This window comes from Nannobrachium achirus (genome assembly GCF_963921795.1).
Source record: "Nannobrachium achirus genome assembly, chromosome: 5".
NCBI lineage: Eukaryota > Metazoa > Chordata > Actinopteri > Myctophiformes > Myctophidae > Nannobrachium > Nannobrachium achirus.
The window spans coordinates 30525160-30536856 of record NC_137814.1 but is presented as its reverse complement, the minus strand read 5'-3'; the positions used below and the strand labels follow the sequence as shown (position 1 = coordinate 30536856).

Here is an 11697-nt window from a genome sequence, read left to right as displayed (position 1 = left end):
TTTTTTAACCTTGGAAGAGGAAACAAGACAATATGATATGAGACTACTAAGGCTTGAGTGTTTATATAAACAGCCAGATGTTTAAATGTTTAAATGAAAACTATAATTGATGATTTCAAATTGTAATTCTGGTATGACAGTTGATACTGTATTTCTGTGAACACTGACTGACTGTACTATGTTTTCAATAAAAAATGATTCCCATCATTTGTGTTTTAGTTACGATTCTACATGCCTGCTTCTAATTATACAGTAATAACACTATTATACACACAAAGCACAAAAAAGATAATTATTGATAATGGCTTTATATGTATACTATTTTGATAGAATACTGATGTTTTAACTATAGCATACTGGTCCAATATGGCACTCTTTTATCTCTGTGTTATTATCTTCCACTGTAATACATACAGTATTACAACCATGAGTCCAATAGGACCCACATAACTATGAGGAAGATATTATATTATGGTTTAGCTGTCTGTCTGTCTGTCTGTCTGTCTGTCTGTCTGTCTGTCTGTCTGTCTGTCTGTCATTATGTCACCCACAATATAGGACACTGTCACACATGTCTTCAATGCTGTCCATTTTAATTCTTTATAAGGGCTTTATTAAAGCTTTGATCAGCCCAATTATGGAAGAGGGATTAGCTGGGTAGGGTTTAAGGGTTTATTTGTTCAATATACAGTATTGGCCATCTCTTTGTCTGTTCCCTTTGTTCTCTCCCTCGCTCGTTGATTGTGAATGAATATGAGATATTTCAAGCACTACAGGCATGTTGTTCATTGCCTTACCAAGTTCATTCACAGCCTGTGTCCCTATCAGAACATCTGGAAATGTGAGTGGTTTAGTTTAGTTCCCCTTGATGGGTAGGTTAGTCTCCACAGAAGAACATCTGAGATGACCTGGTCCTTTGCTCTGTGACAGTGTCCTGCAAAGCAGAGTCTTCTTTGTGCCATCACAACTGTGAGATTGGAGGGATGCCTCTATAAATCTGAGCTTTAGTGGGATGGTTTCTCCATGAAAGGTTCTGGACATGCATGAGAACTCTTTATTCATTGTCCATGTTTACAGCTAGGGTTAGGGTTAGGGTTAGAGATACTGTCCACACAGGTTTTGAACAGGTGCTTACAGCTCTTGAGATGTCTAACTGCCATATGGGATGTAGCTTATTGCAAGCACTCCAGACCTGTTGCTCATTGCCACACACACCAAGTTCATTCACAATCAGTCCTGTGTCCCTACTCAGAACATCTGGAAATGTGAGTAGTCTAGGCTTGATGGGTAGGGTTATCTCCACATAAGAATATTGAAGATGACCTACCTGGTCCTTTGCTCTGTGACTGTGCTGCAAAGCAAAGAGTCTTCTTTTGTGCTTCCAGTACATTATTGCGTTATTAACATTTAAATAACCAGGATATCTAACTACAAATTATCAAATGGATAATCCTTTTATATTGAATGATGTCACAGTTATGTCATAGTATATGACAGACCTCGAAGTGTCATGACCTAGAAGTACGGTATGTCATGTTTGCACCACTCACTTCACACGGGTGCAATGTCTTAATTGACACTTGGCTTTGGCAATGTAAACATATGTTTTCTTATGCCAATAAAGCAAACATCAATACTGTATATTGAACAAATAAACCCTTAAACCCTACCCAGCTAATCCCTCTTCCATAATTGGGCTGATCAAAGCTTTAAAGCCCTTATAAAGAATTAAAATGGACAGCATTGAAGACATGTGTGACAGTGTCCTATATTGTGGGTGACATAATGACAGACAGACAGACAGACAGACAGACAGACAGACAGACAGACAGCTAAACCATAATATAATATCTTCCTCATAGTTATGTGGGTCCTATTGGACTCATGGTTGTAATACTGTATGTATTACAGTGGAAGATAATAACACAGAGATAAAAGAGTGCCATATTGGACCAGTATGCTATAGTTAAAACATCAGTATTCTATCAAAATAGTATACATATAAAGCCATTATCAATAATTATCTTTTTTGTGCTTTGTGTGTATAATAGTGTTATTACTGTATAATTAGAAGCAGGCATGTAGAATCGTAACTAAAACACAAATGATGGGAATCATTTTTTATTGAAAACATAGTACAGTCAGTCAGTGTTCACAGAAATACAGTATCAACTGTCATACCAGAATTACAATTTGAAATCATCAATTATAGTTTTCATTTAAACATTTAAACATCTGGCTGTTTATATAAACACTCAAGCCTTAGTAGTCTCATATCATATTGTCTTGTTTCCTCTTCCAAGGTTAAAAAAAAGAAAACATTGTATATCAGTGGTTCTCAAAGTGTATTACAGTGACTCTATAGGTTCCTTTATTAATTGACCCTTACAGTACATGTCTGTAACTTTGACAGCGTACAAATGGAACCAAATGGACGGTTTACAAACTGTCAGTCACACAGACAGACATGCAGATTGCAGACAGACAGACAGACAGACAGACAGACAGACAGACAGACAATGCCAGCAGAACAGTATTGCAAGCCATTTTGGCAAATCTTTGGTCGGCGCTACCCACACGTTAGGCTGTGTAGCTCATGCCTCAAATGCCCGATGCTTACAAGCTGCACCGATGACAAATCATCGATAAAAATGATATAAAGCAATATACAATTTGGTATTATTAAAGGGGAGATATAATGGACCGAAGTCAAGCTTCCTTTCTTTTGGAGCTGAGTTTAGTTAGATATGTCCCAGAATATGAACTTATATGGTCATATTTCAACTAAGATTAAGTCAGAAAATAAGTGCAGGCTATCATAGTCACGGCCCACGGTGAAGTCCTTTACCCCGTCTACACCGGTTCAGGTCGACCAATCAGTGAACGGGGTGTAGAGCCTGTCTGTCTGATAGTAAAAACAGAGAGATGTGTTGGGACTCACGGTGGAAAGCTCTCCACCGTGAGGAATGATGTAACGTTGTAGTTTCATGACTCAAAAAGACTCGAAAAGACTACACCGCGGTGGAAGGTGTTTACACCGCGGTGTAGTCTTTTCGAGTCTTTTTGAGCCGACTATGATACGGGCTTTACAGACAATCCACAATCCGTTCAACCTTGGCCATGCATCGCCTTGTATATTCCATCTTCTTTTTCGTGTAACGTCAGAGTTCCAACTCGTTGTGGCGTAGCCATGCCAGCATCTCAGGACGGCCCGGCCGGGGCTACTCCCGCGAGGACTGGCAAGAGGGGACACTAGGGTAGGCTTCAGGCATCCAGTTATGATACTGAGGGCAGGGCACTGAGTGGATATTGGCAGCGTCTTAGCGGAGGCTCTCCAGGTTGTTCCAGCTATGCTCTCGTGTTTCAGGTGCAGACGACGGAATCCCGGCCCTCCTCCGTCAACCTATGTGAATGTATGAGACTGGAATTAAGTTCACACTAAACATTTTTTCAAAAACAAGAAATGCAAAAAAAACAAGTTCAACCGCTGGAACCTGACCAGTATGACGACAGTTGGAGCTCACCAGTACAACGACATGTTTGCATTGATTGGGGTCCTCTCGTGCCTATAGAAGATCTCCCCTTAACTTTGACAAAGTACAAATGGAACCAAATCCATTTGGTTCCATTTGAACACTGTCAAAGTTACAGACCTGTAAGGGTCCATTTGGTTCCATTTGTGCACTCTCAGAGTTAGAGAAAGATTATTGAATTCAAAAATAGAGATCATTTTGGGGAAGGATTTCAAAGACTTCACGATTTTTCAAAAATAGCAGATCTACAAGTGCCGCTCTGCGAGCTTGCATATCTGCTATTATATCTGCATTGCTATGTATATCTGAAAGTCAGTCTACTAAAGGGTGAATTGAATCTTTATTGTCAACTAAAAGGAGATCCTAGTAAGCTTTTCGGCTTATTTGCACAGGAAACCTTAATGTATCTCATGTAACATTGAATAACAGACGGATAGAACACAGTACTATGCCAGGGGTTCCCAAACTTTTTTGTCTCAGGGCAGTGGGGCAACCCATAAATATTCGAGGCACCCCTACATTATAATTTTCAGTCCCAGCACCTTATATTTATAGCATATCGCCGTTGTCGGGTGGAAACCTTGTATGTCCAAAACCGTTTGTATTTATCGTCTATAAAATGTACTACTAAAATAGTGAAAACAGCAGATCTACAAGCACACAACGATATTTTAGTGATTATGTTGCGAGGAAACGTTGAGATAATAGCCAAGTGTCCAAATAAATTCCAAATATTATCATATTATCTCGCGGCAGCCCTGGACTGCCGTCGCGTCACTCACTTTGAAAACCCCTGTACAATGCAGTAGATAAGATATCTATAACACAGTGACCTCACGCGCACTCACCTAAGGGTGACATCTCCGGGACACTGGCGGTGTATGGCCCCTCCAGAAACTTGGGCGCGTTGTTGTTGATGTCCTGGACCTTGATGACGAACTCCGACTCGGGCTCCAGGGGCCTGCTGGTGTCGATGTCGACGACCTGGGCGCGGAGCGTGTAGTAAGGCTTCTCCTCCCTGTCCAGGCTCCTTAAGGCATGGATGTCCCATCGTCTGGTCGATGGTGAAGAGGGAGCCGGCTCCTTCGCCAGACAGCGTGTACTTCACCGCCGTCCATGTCAGTGTGCAGCTGCGAGGCGAGAAAAAAATGCTGTTTATTTTAATTTTTTTCCAACAAAACAAGCATTTATTTTTTATTTTTTTTGGTAGCCCATTTTTCCGCCCAGTGTCAATTAGCTAATGCAGGGGTCTTCAACGTTTTCAGGCCAAGGACCCCTTAGTTGAGAGAGAGATGAAGCAGGGACCCCCAAAGCCTTTTCATAGATTCCATATGGTTTCATTGTTTGACAGCATCAGTGTATTTTGGATTCATGTCAATGTGTGTTGTCAGATATTTAACAACTTGTGCCGTCAATACTAAATAAACTTGACCTTTCACTCTGTACTTAGTATGCTCTTTTCCCCCTCTACACCAAACCTCTTTGCCGAAAATAGCCGATCTACAAGCTCACAACGCCTCGCAGGGCGAGACGTTGTGAGCTTGTAGATCTGTTATTTTTGGCTACAGTTCTCAGAATATATACACTAGGTCTCAAGTTGTTAATATAAAAAGGATTGGAAGATTTGGAGGACCCCCTGTAGTAACTCTGAGGACCCCCTAGGGGTCCCAGACCCCCTGTTGAAGACCCCTGATCTAATGTAATCCTGGGTGGGCACTACACTCTCAGGGGCGTCAATTGGGTAAGGCAGGGGTAGGCAGCTGCCATACCCTGGCTCCAGGGGGGGAATAAAAGTTACTTTTAAATATAAATCCATGAATGTCTCTATGTAGTGGGGGTCCCTGCTTCATCTGTCTCTCAGCTAAGGGTGGGGTCCCTGCTTCATCTGTCTCCGCTAAGGGGTCCCTGCTTCATCTCTCTCTCAGCTAAGGGGTCCCTGCTTCATGTCTCTCAAAAGCAGGGACGCCTAGCAGGGACCCCTTATCTGAGAGAGGGGGGGTCCCTGCTTCATCTCTCTCTCTCTCTCTCTCAGCTAAGGGGTCCCTGCTTCATCACTCAGCTAAAGGGGTCCCTGCTTCATCTCTCTCAGCTAAGGGGTCCCTGCTTCATCACTCAGCTAAAGGGGTCCCTGCTTCATCACTCAGCTAAAGGGGTCCCTGCTTCATCACTCAGCTAAAGGGGTCCCTGCTTCATCTCTCTCAGCTTAGGGGTCCCTGCTTCATCACTCAGCTAAAGGGGTCCCTGCTTCATCACTCAGCTAAAGGGGTCCCTGCTTCATCTCTCTCAGCTTAGGGGTCCCTGCTTCATCACTCAGCTAAAGGGGTCCCTGCTTCATCACTCAGCTAAAGGGGTCCCTGCTTCATCTCTCTCAGCTTAGGGGTCCCTGCTTCATCACTCAGCTAAAGGGGTCCCTGCTTCATCACTCAGCTAAAGGGGTCCCTGCTTCATCTCTCTCAGCTTAGGGGTCCCTGCTTCATCACTCAGCTAAAGGGGTCCCTGCTTCATCTCTCTCAGCTTAGGGGTCCCTGCTTCATCACTCAGCTAAAGGGGTCCCTGCTTCATCTCTCTCAGCTAAGGGGTCCCTGCTTCATCACTCAGCTAAAGGGGTCCCTGCTTCATCTCTCTCAGCTAAAGGGGTCCCTGCTTCATCACTCAGCTAAAGGGGTCCCTGCTTCATCACTCAGCTAAAGGGGTCCCTGCTTCATCATTCAGCTAAAGGGGTCCCTGCTTCATCTCTCTCAGCTTAGGGGTCCCTGCTTCATCACTCAGCTAAAGGGGTCCCATCTTCATCACTCAGCTAAAGGGGTCCCTGCTTCATCACTCAGCTAAAGGGGTCCCTGCTTCATCACTCAGCTAAAGGGGTCCCTGCTTCATCTCTCTCAGCTTAGGGGTCCCTGCTTCATCACTCAGCTAAAGGGGTCCCTGCTTCATCACTCAGCTAAAGGGGTCCCTGCTTCATCTCTCTCAGCTAAGGGGTCCCTGCTTCATCACTCAGCTAAAGGGGTCCCTGCTCCATCTCTCTCTCAGTCAGCTAAGGGGTCTGTTGTTGTTAGCTACGTTAGCTAAACCTTTAGCTTTCTGTCTCAGTTAAGGGGTCCCTGCTTTATCTCTCTCTCTCTCTCTCTCAGCTAAGGGGTCCCTGCTTCATCTCTCTCAGCTAAGGGGTCCCTGCTTCATCACTCAGCTAAAGGGGTCCCTGCTTCATCTCTCTCTCAGCTAAGGTGTCTGTTGTTGTTAGCTACGTTAGCTAAACCTTTAGCTTAATGTTGTTGCAATGAATAAAATAAAGATTACAGACCTACCAGAACAGCCTAAGATGTTAACAATAAACCCCCATTGCGTTTTTCTATATGATGCCTTTATTGTATCTTACCCATAGAGTTAGGATCTTACCTGAATGCCTCGCTAGATATCCTTCATTTATCCATAACAGCGACACGGTCAACAACAATCCACGTGAGCCCACACAGCGTGAGCCTGCAGCAGTGTGTAAACAAACACTTTGACCATCCGGTCTAGAGCGGATCACGGAAACAGCACGCCTTTTGCAAGTGGGACGGTGGTGTAAGCATACTCTATGGGTGAAAGTGAAAGGAAGTGCAACGGGAGTAAACCGGATGCACTGCAGTAGGCGGGACTTCCTTGTTAAATATATATATAATAAAAAAACAACAACAAAAGCGATATCAGCGTGAATCAGGTTGTGTAAAGACATTCTGTCAACATCTATTATAGCACAATAATATAGTGCTTTGAGCACTTGGAAAAACACTATAAAAGTGCCATAAAAATACAGTCCCAGGCCATTTTATTATTATTATTATTATAGTCCAAACCAACGTGGATGACGGCCAGCCATTTGATTGGCTGCTCGGCTTTTTTTTGATTCTTTATGAATGGGGGAGATTCTCGGCTGAATAGTACGGGAAAGGGGCCTTTTTAGGCTTATATGTACGGGAGGCAATGAGGCAATGCGTACTATATGACCAAATATGGGCGAGAGGTGGTTGGATAAATGACATAATTGGAGAGCACAAATAGATGGTAGGCTAAAGGAGGAAGAGAAAGATGGGGGGTATTAAAGGGATGGAGGGGTAGAGAAGGGGTGCTGGTGGAAAAAGTACTCGCATATTTTACTTAAGTAAAAGTATCAATACTGCAACATAGACACACTCTGTTAGCTGCACGCACCCACACCATACATAGGCTATGAGAGTGGCTTCCCCATTCCGCCAATGCATTTAAATGAGAATGGAGCAGTTTCATGCCAGCAGAGGATTTTTGCAAAATAATGTTTGAAAATAGCAGATTTACAAGCTCACAACGCGCCACGATGCTACGTTGTGCTTGTAGATCTGCTATTTTCAAATAGCCAAATAGGGCTATAGGCTATTATTAATTATCATTTATATCAAAGTAACTGGTAACTAAAGTTTTCCAAATGTAGTGGAGTACAAATTTGGATCCAAGATGTATAGGCCTATAGGTAAATGTATTATAGCCTACTCAAGTAAAGTACAAACCTCACCTCAGTATAGTACTTAAAGGAGTAGTTCACTACTTTTCAACCTGTCTTCATATAGGTCCTCACTAATGTTCATAATAAAATAGCACCATTTTTTCTATTCAGTCTGGGTCTCATAGGAGAGCTGTCAAATCCTTCTACCGGTGACATCATCGTTTGACAATTCTTTTTTAAATAATATTTTTGAAAAAAATATTTAGATTTTTTTATTATCACGAGAACAATGGCTTCCACTTTAACATTGCAACTTTTTCAGGAATAGAAAGCCTGCAGTTTCTATTAGCTTGCATTTCCCATTGATGATGTCACCGGTAGAAGGATTTGACCCACCCACAGCTCTCCTATGAGACCCAAACTGAGTAGAAAAAAATGGTGATATTTTATCATGAACATTAGTGAGGACCTATTAAATGAAGATAGGTTGAAAAGTGGTGGAGTGCCCCTTTAAGTAAATCTAGTTACTTTACACCCAAGAGAGAATGGAGAGTTAGGGTTGGAGATGTGCCAAACTGTCAGACTATATTTTTAGCCTCTAGTTTGCTTACATTCGTTTCATGTAACATTTTATCAATGCTCTGGCCTCCATGCATTTTCACAGAGCGGCTACAGCAGAAGGAGCAATATTATATTGGTTTAATCTAAAAGAGAAAGATGATTCTTCAACATGTGTGTCTGTGTGTCGTGTGCATTCATTAACCAGCAGATCCATACGGGGAGCCGCTCTAATTTGTCTGGCAATCTGGAACCCGAGCGCCGCCCGACGCCCGTCCCTTTTCCTCGCTTTATATCCGTGTCCCGCGCGCATGTGGCAGGATTCCCATGACTCAAACACTGTGACCCTCTCTCAGCCTCAGCCTCAGCCTCGTGTGTGTGTGTGTGTGTGTGTGTGTGTGTGTGTGTGTGTGTGTGTGTGTGTGTGTGTGTGTGTGTGTGTGTGTGTGTGTGTGTGTGTGTGCGCGCGCGTGTGCGTGCGTGCGCGCCCGTTCGTGTGCGTGTGTGTCTCATTCGTCATTGGACGTTTTTGCCCCCGTCGAGTCTTTCAGGTAACAGGTCACCAAAATGTTGAATAGAAAAACGCGTGTAATGTTGGCATAAACGTTCAATTGTGCAGCACAAAACTGGCCGTGCGCCTCGGTCTGTTGGCGAATTTATTGCCTCGTGTTGTCGTTCATGATGACACAGTGAACTGTTAAATTATGCATTTGCTTGTTTGATGAAAAAGGAATCTTGTTTTTCAAATGTTTGTCAAGAAATGACAAAGCACGGTCTATACCTGCGGAAAATCAACAGGTGATTTTTTTTTATTATACCTGCGGAAAATCAACAGGTGATTTTTTTTTATTCAATTTTGAAATGTGTGTTCTTTCTTAAAGCCTATTTTTTTGTGTTTACTAAAAGGCTGGCTATTTACTCACAAAAATGCGGCAAAACAGTGTTTATTCTCTATCATGTTCCATGTTAAAATGATATAGTCCAGTAAATCCATTTAATTTGTATCTGAGTTATCCAATCTGCTAATCCCTTGTTGTGGCGCAGATTACATGGATTAGTGCTGGATCACCGCTGTGAGGGATTATCTCTGGCTAATGCCACTTTAGCTGTAGTTCACTTTTTTCGCATTTCCTTTCCGTTTTTCACCACCAAAGTGGCCTATCTAAAGTCAGCAAAAGCGTATAGGTCTAGAAAAACAAATGTCAAGAGTTTAATAGTGTTTGAATCCAATTCAATTCCATGATGTTGGAGAGATAACAGGCAAACTTTGATCAAAATAATTGTGCAGAGTTCTTGTAAATGTAGGTGTTTGACAATAATGTAAAATTAAACCAAATGGACACGTATGGGTCCATTGGGTTTCATTGCACGCTCAAGTCAAGATATAGGCCTACAGATCTATACACTTTCAAGAGTTACAGATCTATAAGGGTCCATTTGGTTAATTATAGGCCTATACGGACTCTCCATCATTTAGCTGGGGACCTGGACCTGGAACCCCTCCCTCAAGGACAACTGGTGGTCCCCGCACCACGGGTTGAAAACCACTGCTTTTAAATTAACGCAAACGCACCGTGACCCCGTCACACTATGACGTCTCATTTATGGAGTTTGTTGAGCGTCCGTCCACCGTGCGTGAGGGGAGCAAGTGTTCCCATTCCCATGCAGCCTGTCCGCCTTGCAGCATGCAGCGGGGCCAGCGGGTCACATGTCCCACCGCTCACTGAATGCATCAATGTACCATCACACCCGTCACGGTCCGCCCCGTCACACAGAGGGGAAATCATGCGAATTAATGAGGCCCTTTATATTAGGACCAGTCACCTGCCCAGGTACCAGTGGCGAGGGGTCGGCACTCACTCGCCACTTTAAGTGGGTCCGTTTGGTTTCATTTTACGCTCGCAAGAGTTAAATTAACGTCAAACACCTGTATTACAGTCAGGGCTGTATTAACCATTGGGCCGGTGGGGCCGTTGCCAGGGGCCCTTGACTCTCAGGGGCCCTTAGGGGAACTGGGCCGCGTGGTCATTGACAATTTACTAAAATTAAATGTATACATTAATTACAAATCTAATGTGTGGGCCCCTCCTCTGTTGTCTACAGGTGCTTTCTTGGGACCACAGATGATAATCATGGCTTAAAATACGAGCTGGGTAGTGTGCATCAGGAGGGAGGGGGGGTTATGATGGAGGGTGGGGGGCCCAAAAAAATTATTGGCCAGGGGCCCTCGCAGGGGTTAATCCGTCCATGATTACAGTCTAGGCCTACACAATTAGACAATGAGAAGAATTGTTATTTTGATCAACGTTTGCCTGTTAACTCTCTTGCCAACATCATGGAATTCATGTGAAACAAATCTGAGATGCTAAATCTCATCAAATGGTGGTCCGTGACTCGGGAAAAAAAAATGAGTAAACTGTTGGAATAACGATTGAAACCTCAAATTGACAATTCACCAGCATTATAGGGACATTAAGGGACCCCTAAGCAAGCTTTCTTGTGGTCTTTAACCTTTTAGTGCTTGTATGGCTGCATGTCCTGTGGCTATACCTTTTACTATAATGCAAACTGCTAATAAACTATTCAATCAATCAATCAATCAACCAATCGAACTCTGGACGCGGAATCCCCGCGACACAATGTGAAAGTCGACGTCTCTCCTCGACCCTTTATACACACACTCACACACGTGTCTTGCGCGGGCGCCCATAAATCAGGTGTGTGTGTGTGTGTGTGTGTGTGTGTGTGTGTGTGTGTGTGTGTGTGTGTGTGTGTGTGTGTGTGTGTGTGTGTGTGTGTGTGTTGGAGGGGGGGTTATAAAGGAGAACAGAACAGCGGCCGCGGTACCAGAAGCCCCTCATTTATAAGCGACAAGTTGCATTGACTGGCACAAGTGGCCTTCTTCCCACGGCCGTGCGCCGTGCTGCAGCTTGCCATCTCGCCAACGACCGACGCACACACACGCACACACACACACACACACACACACACACACACACACACACACACACACACACACACCGTGGGTTTGAAAGAAGGACCTTTCTCTCAGGCAAACAAAGTCACCCCCCCCCTCCCTGGCCTTTCACTGTGTCCCCATATGAATGAGTTGAACACATGCGTACTTACACCGACTCCAGACCAGTT

The 11697-nt window shown here is 43.7% G+C and overlaps 1 long non-coding RNA gene across 1 annotated transcript; it reads right to left on the bottom strand.

Moving 5' to 3' along the window:
• Window positions 1–3073: 3073 nt before the first annotated feature.
• LOC308285854 lies at window positions 3074–7021 on the bottom strand. Its single transcript, XR_013962088.1, has 3 exons — window positions 6927–7021; window positions 4382–4663; window positions 3074–3403 (listed from the first exon to the last, which is right to left on the bottom strand). It is a non-coding gene; the product is annotated as an uncharacterized lncRNA (long non-coding RNA).
• Between the last annotated feature and the right edge of the window lie 4676 nt (window positions 7022–11697).